Here is a 15,370-nt window from a genome sequence, read left to right as displayed (position 1 = left end):
CACTCCATAAATTAAACCACAAATGACATTCTCAGTGGTGTCTTTTCTGCTTTCTCTTACTAGGATATTGAAACAATTTCTCATGGAGGAACAGGTACTCAGTGGATGTCTTCATACAAAAGAGGAAAGGCCTGGATCCCAGCCTTAGTGGGGTTCCCAACCACACAGAAGGCTTGGAGAATGATAATCCTGCCCTTTTAGGATATTCACTGAAGTAGACCTCGGTGACTCTGGGCCCAGGACCCCACAGACCTTTCTGCCTGGTGTCTCTGGTTGGGGATAGGACGCCAGGGCTGAGAGCAAACAGTTGGTGGGTGAGCGGGGAGCCTGGAGAGGGGCAGGGAGGAGATGAGTGTGGAAGGATCCAGAGCCTCGAGAACATTACTCCACAGCTACCCTGAACAGCTCTGGCACAGAAAATTCTTCTCCTTTGGAATGCAAATGTCGCATTCACAGCCGGTCTGGTCTTCTGAGTGGATTAACATTGAGACCGTCATTTTTTTTTTTTTTTTTTTTGGTTGGGAGAGGGGGAGGGGGGTAGAAAAGAAAGAGAAAGAGGAAGAGGCATTTTCTTTTAATTAAGAGGAGTTAGAGGTAGAGTCATCATAACCCTGTTGGACGTGATGACTTGTAGGGATGTTTCTGAGGTGCCAGGTCTGGGTTAAGTAAGGGCTTTCTATTCTTTACTCCCTAAACTTCCGGTTAAGTAAAGCCGCCCTAGCTGACACTCCCTCAGTTTCCTAAAATCCTTTAGTCATCTTCCCTGAGGGCTTTGGATGTTTTTGCTACCTTAAACACCCACTCTTTGCTGTGGGGCATCTATGTGAGACAGGTACAGCACCCAGGGTGAAATTTCAAGGTTCCCAGTTAAAACGTGGTGAGGGAAGAAACAGCTGGATTCCCCTATGCTGTCATGTACTATGGACTTTTTAAAAAAATTTATTTATTTATTTATTTATTCATTCATTCATTCATGAGAGACACACAGAGAGAGGCAGAGACACAGGGAGAGGGAGAAGCAGGCTCCCTGCAAGGAGCCCGATGCGGGACTCGATCCCAGGACCCCGGGATCATGACCTGAGCCAAAGGCAGATGCCCAACCACTGAGCCACCCAGGCGCCCCAGTGTACGGGCTTTCATACCGTCAACGGTCATAGCCTTCCTTAACCCGGACCCCCATTCAGCCACTCACAGCTGTGTGACCTTGGGCAACCTTCCACACCTCAGTTTCACCATCTATAAAATGGCTATAATGATGGTATCAGGCCCTAAGCATCATTGTGAGGGCCAGACACACTAATACACATAACAAATAAAGGCTGACCATTGTTTTTGTGCTCGTTTTCAGGTTATCTGTTAAGAAACTGGGCAGCCCGGATGGCTCAGCGGTTTAGCGCCGCCTTTGGTCCAGGACCTGATCCTGGAGACCCGGGATCGAGTCCCACATCAGGCTCCCTGCACGGAGCCTGCTTCTCCCTCTGCCTCTGTCTCTGCCCCCCCCCCCTCCCCGTGTGTCTCTCATGAAAAAGCAAATAAAATCTTAAAAAAATATATCTGTTAAGAAACTGCCAAAAGTCATGTAGTGAACTTCTTCAGCCTGGAACTGGATTAACTAAATGTCTAGAAATATATTAAAAATCAGTGATTGGGGACAGCCTGGGTGGCTCAGCAGTTGAGCATCTGCCTTCGGCTAAGGGCGTCATCCCACGGATCGGGACCCACATCGGGCTCCCTGCATGGAGCCTGCTTCTCCCTCTGCCTGCGACTCTGCCTCTCTCTCTGTCTCTCATGAATAAATCAATAAAATCTTAAAAAATATATATTTTTTAAAAAATCAGTGATTCTTGGGACGCCTGGGTGGCTCAGTGGCTGAGCATCTGCCTTGGCTCGGGTGGTGATCCTGGGGTCCTGGGATCGAGTCCCGCATCGGGCTCCCTGCGAGGAGCCTGCTAATCCCTCTGCCTGTGTCTCTTCCTCTCTGTGTCTCATGAATAAATCAATACAATCTTAAAGAAAATCAGTGACTCTCGATAAAATGTATCTCTCCAATATCATGACTTACCCACCACAGAAACTTCTAAAAACTTGATACTATTTTTCTATTGGAAATTCTAAACTCTTGGACCCTCCTTGTCTCCTCAGAATATCCTTACTCCATGAGAAAAGTAACAATGTTCCCTCCAATCTCCTACAGTGAGTATTTAACATATACTACATCAAACAAGCAGGTAAGGAAAAGTAATCCTTTTAGGTGTAAACAGAATGCCTGACTGGGCCAGTTGTGGTAGTCCCGCCCCACCCCAGGCAAATGCAGATTTTCAAGCCCAAAGGTACATTATAGTGTCTACAAACGTAAGAAGTCTGCTCCTGACCTGTAATCACATTTATTTCTGTTCCTGATGTTGTTTCTAAGTAGGTTCCCTCTGGTTTTTCTTATGCATTCCGGCCAAAGATCTGTCTTAATTTTATTGGACTTTGCAAAGAACCAGGAATCCATACTGGGTCGTTGTTGTTGGTTGTTTCTTATTTACGTCCAAGTTTTCTGCTTTTAAGTGTGCTAATTCCCCCTTCCATTTATATTAGATAATTATCCACGTTCACATCGCCTGGAGATCTATGGGGGCGTCGCACTTGGGGTGGAGTGGGATCCAGGGATCTAAGATTTAGGGAAGAAAAATACACTGAGCAGATGATCTCCCCCCTAACAGAAATGATTATTTTTTATTTATTTATTTATTTATTTATTTATTTATTTATTTATTTATTTATTTATTTAGGAGAGGAGGGGGTTGCTTGACTTTGAGATTTTACTTTTTTTTTTTTTTTTTAACAAGAATGTGTTCAGGTAATAGCTTGAATGATGAAAAATGCAAAAAAGACGCCGAGATTCCCCAAGCCTCCGCGGTGGGGAGGGCTCAACTGGGGGGGCGGTGTCCAGGGAACAGGAAGCGGGGAGGAGCCCAGGGCCACCCAGCTGCCCTCTCGGGGCACCTGGTCCTTTGGTCTCCCCCAAGCACGGATTCCAGCCGCGTGTGTGCCAGAACCCGCGTGCACCTCGCAGCATGCTGCAGGGGCGACGGTGACTGTAAAGGTTGGGGTACACAGGCTGGAGGGAGGAGGGAGGGAGGAGGGAGGGAGAGGGCGGGGGAGGGAGGGAGGGAGGGAGAAAGATCACGTGATTTTCTGGAACGCAGACCAGCTTCTTTATTTTGATTCTCTAGCAAACCCACTCCCTCCAGAGCGCGTTGAGCGCATGGAAAGAGGAAAGTCACGTTCCACTGGAAAGGGTCACTTCTGAAGTTCACACGCACTTACTCTTTGATCCTCCCTCACCGCTCTGAAGATTGGCTGCTCTTTCAAATCAAATAATTTGTTTCTCATTCGGAGAACAGCTTTCTAGATGTGATTTCCCTTTTCAAAGAGCGGCTTTGAAGTCTTCCTCCAGCACATCCTTTCTTGAAGGGATCTGGAAACAGGAGCCAGGCCTGCGGGGCGGGGGCCCTTGCCGAGTGCCCAGCCTTTCCACTAAACGCTGCGAATGCCAGGGGCCCATTCCGGGCGCAGCTCCCGGCGCTGGAAACACCCCCCGCCCCCCGCCAGGGATGCGCCACCTCCCGACCCCCAGGGATGCGCCCCCCCACACCCCCAAGGGATGCGCCCCCTGCACTCCCAAGGGATGCCCCCCCAGGGATGTGCCCCCTGCCGCCCCCCAGGGATGCACCCCTCTCCGCCCCCAGGGACGTGTACCCCCACCCCCGGGGACGCGTACCCTCACCGCCCCCCAGGGATGCACCACCCCCGCCGACCCCCCCCAAGGGATGCGCCTCCCCTTTCTGTCTTTTGGACTCGGGAGCCCGGTGAAGGTAAAGGTGGGCCGAGCAGCAAGGAAGCCGTGTTTTCGTGTTTGCGCGAAGCCACTTCCGCGGGAGGGCCCCGGCCCCGAAGGAGCCAGGATTGCCAAATGCCTTTGGTTCTCCACTCCCAGGACTCGAGGGCAGGGGCCGGTGAAATGCAGGGGCGTCGGCTTCCCCTGACGGTTCGATTCCAGGCGCCAGGGCGAGGGGTGTTTCTTCCCTACCTCGCGGGCGGGAGCACCTGGAGCATCTGGAGCACCTGGAGCACCTGGGCGGACCTGCCGGGCTGAGCACCTGCCCCTCGGTGGCCAGAAACGCCGCCAACAAGTTCAAGCCTCTCGGTGCGGAATGAGATGTGTGCACACCAAGTGACCTTTAATTGTGTCTTAGAAACTCATGTCAGATCAACATGTGGTTTCACTTATTCAGCAGAGGTGATTACATTTCAAGCTGTTTTGTGTTAGTTTTCAGCATTTAAATAAAGCATTTTTCTCTGTCCTATATTTGATGTGGCTCCGAGAAGCTCGCTTCTTTTTTTTTTCTTTTTTCTTTTTTTTACCCTCATAGATTTTATTGTTTGATTAGCTCTTTTTTGTCAAGCGAGATCAAAGATGACTCTCCTTTCTTTAAGAGAGATCTTTTCTTAAAACAAATCAATAGAATGGATTCCTCAGTAAAGGGGAATTTTATTTAAAAGATTTTGAAGAGGGAAAAGATTTCAATGGGAGTGAAGAAATGATGGTTTTATGTCTGCATCATATTTATCTGTCAGAGTTCGATGAAAGCAAATGCTAGGGGTGCCTGGCTGGCTCCATCAGCAGAGCCCGTCACTCTTGATCTCCAGGTTGTGAGTTTGAGCACTACATTGGGTGTAGAGATTACTTAATTTTTTTTTTTTTTTTTTAAGAAAAAGAGAGAGGATCCCTGGGTGGCTCAGCGGTTTAGCGCCTGCCTTTGGCCCAGGGCATGATCCTGGAGTCCCGGGATCGAGTCTCAACGTCGGGCTCCCTGCATGGAGCCTGCTTCTCCCTCTGCCTGTGCCTCTGCCTCTCTCTCTCTCTCTCTGTGTTTCTATGAATAAATAAATAAAATCTTTTAAAAATAAATAAATAAATAAAATCTTTAATAAAAAAAGAAAAGAATAAGCGTAAGTCCTTTGGCATGCTGAACTTTGGATTTACTATAGAAAGGCTTTAGCAATCTTAGCTGGTACACATATTATGGAAAATATCCACTTCACATTTTGTGATCTGGGAATCATGGAGCTATCCATCTGCACTCCTGGCTTTGCTGTCGGGCCGATGCAGGCCTACTGGCCTTTGCTCAATGCTCCTCTAGCTACCTGAATGTCCTTTCCATGTCTCTGCTGGACACTCCTTCCTATATTTCAAGAGGAAACCTGGGAGTTTCCAGAAAACATCTGTGTTGTAGTGTAGTTACCTCTACCAAGGACCGACAATGTTTCATTGAATTTATGTGCTTACTGTGGACTTGCTACTCCTTCGGGGCAGGAAACATATTCTTCACCTTTTTTTTTTTTTTAAAGATTTTATTTATTTATTTATTTCAGAGAGAGAGAGAGAGAGAGACAAGGGGGAGTGGTGGAGCACAGGGAGAGGGAGAAGCAGACCCCATGCTGAGTGTGGAGCCGGTTGTGAGGCTCAATCCCAGGACCCTGAGATCATGACCTGAGCCAAAATGAAGGCCCAGGTGCCCCAGGTTTTCTACCTTTGTGCCTCTCTCCTCCCTGTGCTTATTGGAACTCAATACATATTTGTCAATCTGAACTGAACAAAGAATTGTGGTCAGCATTCACTTCGCTGTTAAAAAAAAAAAAAGACTAGGATTATATCAGGAATATGTGTTGGGGATCCCTGGGTGGCGCAGCGGTTTGGCGCCTGCCTTTGGCCCAGGGCACAATCCTGGAGACCCGGGATCGAATCCCACGTCGGGCTCCCGATGCATGGAGCCTGCTTTCTCCCTCTGCCTGTGTCTCTGCCTCTCTGTCTCTGTGACTATCATAAATTAAAATAAAAATAAAAATTAAAAAAAAATATCAGGAATATGTGGCAGTCACACAGTAAATGACATACAAATGGAATATGCGGATGCTCCTGGACAGCACTTACTATGATCCTCAAATGATGTGTATTTTTCTTATTTACTGTATTAATCCATTTTTATAGCTTAAAATGTCCGCTCCATGGGGGCAGGAGTTTTGACTTGTTTCCTTCACTGCCTATCCCCACACTCCCCAGCATTTGGAACAATGCCTAAGATGTTGCAGTAGCTCCAAAATTATTTGTTGAGTGAAGGAAGCAATCCAGACACCATTTTGCCCACTTCCAGTCAGGATGTTGGGGGGGAAATTGAGATCGTCATCCAAATACTTCAAACCAAAGATTACTACATAAGTCCTGGGGATGTGGTGACTATAGTTAATATTACCATATTGCATATTTGGAAGTCGCTGAGAGTAGATCTTAAAGAAGTTTGCGTCACAAGAAAGAAAAATTTGTAACTGTGTGTGGTGATGGATGTTAACCAGACTTAATTGTAGTGATCATTTCACAATATATATATATATATATATAGATAGATAGATAGATAATCATATTGTAATCTGAAATTAATATAATGCAATAGGTCAATTATATCTCAATTAAAAAAAAAGTTGACTTTCTTTTGAGTTAGCTTTCAAGGGGCCTCAGTTATATGGGTGGTGGTGGTAAGTCTCCAGTTGCACCGAATGTGATTTTAGCCTCAGGCTCCCAACTAGTTCATCATGTGGTTGATGCCTCTTCAATGCTCAGAACAGTATATTCTTAGTTTATTCAAAAAAATCAGGGGCACCTGGCTGGCTCAGTCGAGTATGTGACTCTTGATCTTGGGGTTATGGTCGAGCCCCACATTGAGTGGAGAGATTACTTAAAAATAAAAAATTCTTTAAAAAAGAAAACAAAACCAGGTAATTGCATGGGAAAAAAAAAAAAAACAAAACAAAACCTATCAGGAAAATGCATTATTTGGTATCCTAAAGAGTCACCAAGACAACATTTAAAAATTCTTCTTTTGCTTTCATTTTTGTCCCACAGTCTTCAAAGTACAGACACTTAATAGAATTTTTTAGACTTGACCTTAGCCAAGAAAATTCAAAAAGTCAGGGCCTTCAATGTGTGGAACACATGCTCCATAATGCCAGGAACCACGTTGGTTGTGTTCTGTGTTGCGTCCCACACTCCCTGGCAGAGTGGCTGGCACACAGTAGGCCATCAAGAACTGTGTTGATGTGGGCACCTGGCTGACTCAGTCAGTGGAGCCTGTGGCTCTTGATCTCGGGGTTGTGAGTTTGAGTCTCACATTGGATGTAAATAAAGATTACTTCAAAATAAAATCTAAAACAACAACAATAGAAACTGCTGTGTTGATGAATGAATGAATGAATGAGTGAATGAAGGAATAGTCTATCTCAGTGACTGTTGTATAGGTTGAACTTTAGGCATCATTTGAGATCATGAACAGCTGTGGGAGAAATTTTCCCTGCCTTTACAAAGTAGTGGTTGAATGGCTAACCATTTAATTTGAACATCTAGGTGGCCACTTGTATGCCCAATTAAAAGTTTCCAACCACAGTTTTGCTTGTGTACATATTGCCCCTATAATTAACCATGTGTGTAAAATACACTGGGTTTTCTGTAATAGAAAAAACAGCAAGGAAATACATATACCTATGGCAGAGAGGTGAGCATTAAAAAAAAAAAAAAAAGAATCCCAGGAGTGAAAAACAACAGAAAAAAAAGCATTTTTTAAACAATAGAAAAAAATTAGTGCAATTAGATTTTTTTTTTTAATTTCCTAAGAGCACAAAGCCTCTGAGAGAAGATCTTGACCTTGACCAAAAAAAAAGAGAAAAAGAAAGAAGAAGAAAGGAAGAAAGAAAAAGAAAGAAAGGAAGAAAGGAAGAAAGAAAAAGAAAGAAAGAAAGAAAGAAAGAAAGAAAGAAAGAAAGAAAGAAAGAAAGAAAGAAAGAAAGAAGAAAAAAAGACAAAAAAAGAGGGACGCCTGGGTGGCTCAGTGGTTGAGTGTCTGCCTTTGGCTCAGGTCATGATCTTGGATCCAGTATCGAGTCCCGCATCCAGCTCCCTTCAGGGAGCCTGCTTCTCCCTCTGCCTGTGTCTGTGCCTCTCTGTATGTCTCTCATGAATAAATAAATAAAATCATAAAAAAAAAGAAAAGAAAAAAATTAAGACTCATAGGCCAGTGCAAGGCAAGGTCTGGCCATCTAAATATGTATACTCAGTATGTCGGTTAGCTTTTTCTGCACAATAAACTTTGCCAAAATGTGGTAACCTCAAAGCAACCAATTGTTTAAAAACATGAAGTTTTAATAATTAAAAAAAATGTTTTTTGAGAGCATTTTTGGATTAGAGCAAAACTGAACGAAGGTCTAGAGATAGTCTGTATATCCACAGTGCACATGCTCCCCGGAACCCATACTCAGCCTTTCCCCAACCATCTATTTTCTAGGTTGTATTCTTTCAGATTAAGCCAGACAGGCTGCTCACTGCTGGACTCTCTCGTGGATCTGTGGCCAGCTGCTGGGTGCTCAAGGACGGCCTTCCTCCCGTGACCGCTGGCTGTCCAGCTGGATAGTCTAGGAGTCCTCAGCTGGGACAGCCTATCTCCGGTCCCTGTGGTCCTTCGTCTTCCACGACAGTAGCCCAAAGTTCTTCACCTGATGATCTCAAAATCCCAAAGGGCAGTACGAGTGCAATATACACAGTGCCTTGAGGCCTGGGCTCAGGGCCTGTGGCGTATCACCAGGGCTTGAAGATAATGCTAACAAAGTATTACCATTGGGAAAAACTGGTTTGGGCAAAACTAAATAATATAATCAGTAAATCAACTGAATCTGGCAGACATCAACCACAGAGGGTAAACACAGGAGAGAGGGGAGGATCACGAGATCTAGCAAAGCACTATTAGCACACAATAGTTGGGCCATACTTCACACTAAAACATGATTTGTTTTTTATCTGCAAGTCAAATTTAAATGAAAGCCTAAAGCCTTTCTTACTATTTTCCTGTAAGAAATAGAAATGAAAGCTCTAGTATTTTCCTTTGCCACCCAGTGGCTCACCTGGGACCAACAACCGTGTTGTCAACCATCCTCTCCGCTTTGGAGACACACTATACTCTGAACTTTTAGGGAAAGATCACCTCTTTTTTTTTTTTTAAGATTTTAAAAATTTATTTATTCATGAGAGACAGAGGGGGGGGGCAGAGACACAGGCAGAGGGAGAAGCAGGCTCCATGCAGGGAGCCCGATGCAGACTCAATCCCTGGACCCCAAGATCACGCCCTGGGTAGAAGGCAGGTGCCAAACCGCTGAGCCACCCAGGGGTCCCAAGACCACCTCTTTTTACTGGGTTTTGTATCTTCAGAGCTAATTATGAGCTTCTAATAGACTATATGACCATGAGTGTTTAAATCTTCTGTTTCTGGGACGCCTGGGGGGCTCAGTGGTTGAGCATCTGCCTTCAGCTCAGGTCCTGATCCCGGAGGTCCTGGGATCGAGTCCCACATCGGGCTCCTTGCAGGGAGCCTGCTTCTCCCTCTGCCTGTGTCTCTGCCTCTCTCTGCGTGTTTCATGAATAAATAAAATCTTTAAAACAAAACAAAACAAAAATCTTCTGTTTCTCACTTTCCTCATCTGTGAAATAGAACTACTAGTAGTACCTGCCTCATATAGCCATGTGAGGATCATATGTATAGTATATGTGAGATGCTTAGAGTGTCAGACATATGATTACATGTTAATTATTATTATTATTATCAATCTCCTTGTTATTGGCAATAATAGTTGGTCAAATTCTACTACAAGAAAAACTGTTAGAACTGCATAGTTTTCTTAAAAAGGAATATTAGGGGGTGCCTGGGTGACTCAGTCAGTGGAGTGTGCAACTCTTGATCTTGGCTTGTGAGTTCGAGCCCCACGTTGGGTAGAGAGCACTTAAAAAAAAAAAGGTAAAATTGTTGATCAAAGGATAAAACGAATGACCTGGTGAGTGAATGAATTCATGGCTGCTTTATGTAGCCGAAGATCATGTCCATGTTTACGGGGCTCATTTCACTATTGCAGGTGGTTATTCCACTCAGAGCTGATTCTCCAGCGTCCTTCATCTGTGGGACTGAAGTCCAACCTCACCCGGGAGAACCACGCCCTTAAAGCATTTAGCACGACATACGCATAATAATAGCTAGCCAGGGAGCTTTTGCATTTTGCCAGGCCCAGGGCCCTGTTCTTTAAAAGTTTTTCCAGTTTAAAGCTTGAGAACTCTTGGGTCAGCTGAGCTGGCTTTTAATGTTTCATCTCCCTCTTTACTCCTGCACGAATTTGTCTGACTCGGTTGAACTGTTCTGGGCCTCCGTTTTCTCATCTGTAACCAGAGGGAGCCAACAGGGCCCATCTCACTGAGTTACTGTAATTCTAAGAATGGTCGTGTTTGCGAAATATTTACTGGTAGTTATTAAGTGTCTCAGGCATGCTCTCATCCCTCACCATCGCCCCCAGAAATCCATCGAGGTGGGTAAATTAGGTCATAAAAAAATAGATCCCACCCAATGCAATAAAGCTACTCCACTTGGTGTGACATAAGTGTGTGTGTGTGTATATATATATATATATAAAAGTATAAATATATATATATATATATATATATATATATATACTTTTACAAACATTTCCATTTTTTCAGAATCATCCCTGGTGCAAAAATCTTTGTACGCCCCCAGTCGAGGGTGTAGTGGGAGGAAGAAATAAACTAGTTGTGGATCAGTAGCAAACGGTAGTAGACTATAAAAAGTAAGGATTTTTTTTTTCCTTCTTTATAAAGCAAGGATGACTCACACATTATTATCCTTTTGAAGAACTCAGTTGTTCTTTGGGGAGGGACTATTTCCATGGTTGATACATTCCGGAAACAGAGTCTCCTCCCTCTGAAAATCCAGGGCACTTGGCCTAGGCTGGTCTGGCCACAGAAATTGTCGTCGTAGTCGATTCTGTCATCACCACCATTGGAGAACAGGGTCTGGAAGCTTCCAGCATTTCGCTAGGTCTGCAGGAACTCAAGCAAACATTGAGGGCGTGCATCTGAAGCCGAGGGTACCTTCCTATGAGCTGGGGGTCGACAATCCAGGAGGCAAGGCAGGCTAAAGACCATGTCAGTAATTTTTCAACTGATTCTTGGGGTTGGCTGCAGAGGTAGCTTTAAAAGCTGAATCACAATGGCAGGAGACCTGGTGAATAGCAAGGAGTGTTAGGAGGGAAAAAAAAAAAGGTGGTGTTTACAAGCTCTGGGTCTTTGTAGCAGGCCCTCCACTGGATGTGATGCTGTGCTGCCCCAGGGGGAGGTGCAGAGGTGAGCCTCTGTGGGGCCGCGTGGGGCCTGTTTATATAGTAAGTGTGAACTGTTCTGACCTCAGGGAATCGCAACCCGGGTGATCCCTCAATCTGGGGTCCCTGCTATTTATTACTCAATTGAGAAAGTTACTTATTCAGCTTTTATATTGATAGCTCTTTGCTTTTTCTCATTCCCACTCTGCACTAAGTTGTCTCTCTGCCTGATGCATTCCTAATTCTTTGGGAAAGAGATTTTTATTGTTTAAAACCACCTGTGTTTCCCTTGAAAGAAAAGTACACAGAGAATAACAATCTTGAACCTTCTACCGTGTAGAAAAGGGCCCTCTCGATATCTTGGGAGTGTCATTCTTGACTTTTCTGACACCCGACAGTAATTTTATGTGAATTCTGTGCTGTGCATCCTAGACCCTTTTTTTTTGCAGTAATAAACACAGGTAGACATTATTTTTGTTGATGGCCCCCAATATTCTACTGTGTGGGTTTGTCGTAGTTTATGTGGCCCTTTGTCTGCTTTTGAGGGAACTTACAGTTGTTTGCAACTTGTAATCATTCCAAATTGGGGTTTGTTCAAACACCCTTGGTTGTTTTTTTTTTTTTTTTAAACACCCTTGTGTAAGTAGCTTTTCACACTTGAGAGATGTTTTCCTTACGGCGAATATCTAAAGGCTAAAATATCTGTATCAAAGCGTATCTATATCTTATATTTGCCTCCATATTGCCAAATTGCCTTCCAGAGAGGTTACACCAAATGACCCCCACTCCAAATGTTCAAGAAATTGCTTCTTTTGATACCTGCAATTTTTAAACCATTTATAAGACCACTCTCAATCTTCACTTTAATGTATTACTATCCGTAGGGAAAAAGGTTAGTTCTGTTGTAAAGTGGATCACTTCCAAGGGGAAAAATGCCTATAATACAGAAACCAGTTAATTTTCCATTTTGTCCACATAATGTCAAAAGATAAGCGTGAACCTCCTTTTCAGGGAATTAAGTGTCTCAAGCAGCCCAGAGATCAGTCTGAGCCCAGGACTGTAACACAAACACAAACGACACAAAGTTCCCTCTTTTCCAAGAGTTCCAAGGCTTGGGAAATCCTAAGTGAATGTCTTTAAATAGATATGAATCTATTACATCAAAGATTTAATTATTTCATGTACAATGAGCAACTTGCTAATGTAAGAGAGAATGCCATCTTCTAAGCCTGCTTTTATATAACCTTCTTGGAATTATTGACTGGGTATGTTAAAAAAAATGGATTTCTAATGCTGGGTTTCCCTTTAGACAAGAGCACCCTATACAATGCCTCGTTCCTGGCATCTTGTAACTATTCAGTAAAACCTAGTTGAATGGATACAAGGCATATGGCAAAGTGAGGAAATATCATCTTATCAGTCAGCATCTATCTAATCAGCCAGAGTTATTCAGGAGCTATTAATAGGTAACCAAAGGGTGTAAGTATACGCTCTGAGCAATCCTTCATGAATTCTCATGTTTTCCAGAAGTGGTGACAGCAAACTGGTGGCCAAGGGCCCACACACATTTGATTTTTTATTTTTATTTTTATTTTTTTCCCCAGGGAGTATTTAAACATTTTGAAATAGTTGCCAACATTTTTCAAGTAACCTTTACATAAAAATCTGGATTTCTGGCTTTTCTCAACCAAATGGGAGCTCCGGCCACACCAAGTCTGAACGCGTAGCACCATGGCCATAGAGGGCCAGGGCTGAGGAAGGGCGACCCCTCCTTCCAGACTGCCACAGCCCCACCTGGCTGCCTGGCTCACCTCCCTCTCTACCTGCCTGGTCTCTGGGTGCATCTTGATTTTGCCACACACACACCCTTTTTTTTTTTCTTTAAGTTCAGAATGTGTTCCTTGGAGATCTTCTTATCTTAGATAGTTACCCCAATTCAAAGAAATTTGCTTGCTCTCCCTCTCCCTTATTTTTAAGACCATGCTATTTCTGAGCTTTCCTTCCTCTGTAGCTTGTATTTGGTTCTTTGTCTTCACCAGACTAGCAGGGACAACTCTCTAGAGAGACTGTCTCTCAGCAAACTCTCTACTGTAGGTTGGTGACAATCAAAGACATTGGAATACTTTCTCCCGGGCACGTGGGGTGGGGGAGGGGGAGATTCCAAGAAAGGAAAAGACACAAGATTATGGAGGGTTATGGCTCTACCTTCCTGTTCTTGGCCAATCCTGGTTGTCAGACAAACCCCAGCAAGACATTTACTTGAAATATTTATTTTGGGGTGGGGGAGGGGGGAATCTTGATTCTACTCTGCTTTGAGAAAAAAAAAAAAGGCTGTTGACCCTTTATATATGTATGTATATATAATTAGACATCAAAATACAGAGAAACATTCTTAATACTTTGCTATTAGAAAAGCAGACATTTTAGACATCGCAGATCACATACAAGATAAACACACACAAGTGCCCATCCCCCTCCTCCCTTAATAACGTAAGAATAAAATGCCAAACTTCTATTACCAATCTGTGGATCGCCTAAATCGACTTTATTTTTTCCTCCAACAATAGGTGTTTTTGGTGTCAGTGTACATTTTTTCTACCAAAATGCCTCCTGTCCCCAAACTATTAATTTTGTTTTTATGAATAATACAGTATGCCCCGGTTATTATTTAGTTTGATTGTATGCTGGCCTCATGCTCTGCATTTTAATTTAAGTGTAACTGCTCAGGAAAAATGCAAATCTCTTCTATTCAAATTCAAAAGAAAATAAATGGATTTTTTATGGCCTAAAGGATCTATTCATTACCAAATCATTTATCTTTTCAGAAGGAACAGTTTATATATCCAATATGCTCTAGTGCTGTCTTTATTTTCTTCATTTTTTCTCCTTTGATAAATACGCTCGCTCTTTCAAATCTCCCTTGAATCTCTGCCGATAGGGGCAGCTTATAGCCTACTGAACAAGAATATAATTAATAGCATCAAGCAGCAAGCAAAGATTGCATAAGAAAGCTCAAACGTATTGGATATTTAAAAAAAAAAAAACACACAATAAATCCAAAACTTGGATTGCAATGTTAAAAAACAGAACGGAACAGAAAGAATGATACAAGCCCGGTCTTGTCAAAGTAAAATGACATAAAGGGGAGAGAAAAGACAGAAGTACGAGTGTCTTTCACAGGCGTATTTGTGAGTCGTCTTGCTAGTAGCCTTAAGAGCTGGGAACACTCAGGTCCCAACCATGTGCTCTGATTTTGCTTCTAACATTATCTGTTATTAGAAGTTGGGCATTTTGAGTGCCAGCCTGTATTTTTTTTTTTTTTTACTTGTACACCGGTTTATGTTTATATCTCGATTAGAGAAACCAGTTTAGAGAGTGTGGCTTCTGGGATGGGGGGGTGGGGGGGGGACAGACTATAAAGACAGCTGTGATACACAAAGCAATTCCCGCTCAATACCTTTCATCGCAGCAGCTCCAGAGGGCTCCAGTGGTTTCCTCCTGAATTAGGAAGGCCCTTCAGGGAGAAATAGTAATGCCAGGTAGGAGTTGGTGGCCTTTCTCTTTTCTTAGACATTTGCCTTGCTAAAAAATCATATGATGGCCTGCGTTATAGTTACGCAGGCTGTTGACTTTGCCCATTCACGTTTATGCATTCAATCGGATTTCAGGGCCAACTGAATGGATTTCTTTGTTCGGACCAGATTAAGTCCAGATAGATAATCTAGGTTGGTTATGGCTAGATTGTTCAAATAATGCTAATTACGGTGCTTACACTACGACGGCAGATTTCAATTTTCCTTCTGAAGAAGGGGAAAATCCTCTGCCAGGCTCAAAAATGTGTAGTCACTCTAACTTGCTGCCGGAAGGCCAAAGTAAAGACGGGTTTTCAGAGAATTGTTTACCTTGAGATTCTTAAACACCAGCCGTGCTTCCAAACACGCGGCCTGGGTAAAGGCTGGGTAGTAATCCTGGGGGGCAGGGGGGCCCTGGCTTATGCAGAGTTTTAGGCAGAGTTGTGATCTCACACCAGTGTGCATGCTGCTGCTTTTCAGATGCTCTCAGGAGGGGAAGGAGCAAGGGGGACCTCCCCGGCCATCAAGGGCCCTTTGGGGCTGAAGGC

The sequence above is a fragment of the Nyctereutes procyonoides genome, unplaced genomic scaffold (genome assembly GCF_905146905.1).
Source record: "Nyctereutes procyonoides isolate TBG_1078 unplaced genomic scaffold, NYPRO_anot_genome, whole genome shotgun sequence".
In the NCBI taxonomy this organism is placed as follows: Eukaryota; Metazoa; Chordata; class Mammalia; order Carnivora; family Canidae; genus Nyctereutes; species Nyctereutes procyonoides.
The sequence above is the reverse complement of the archived record's forward strand: the minus strand, read 5'-3'. Positions refer to the sequence as shown.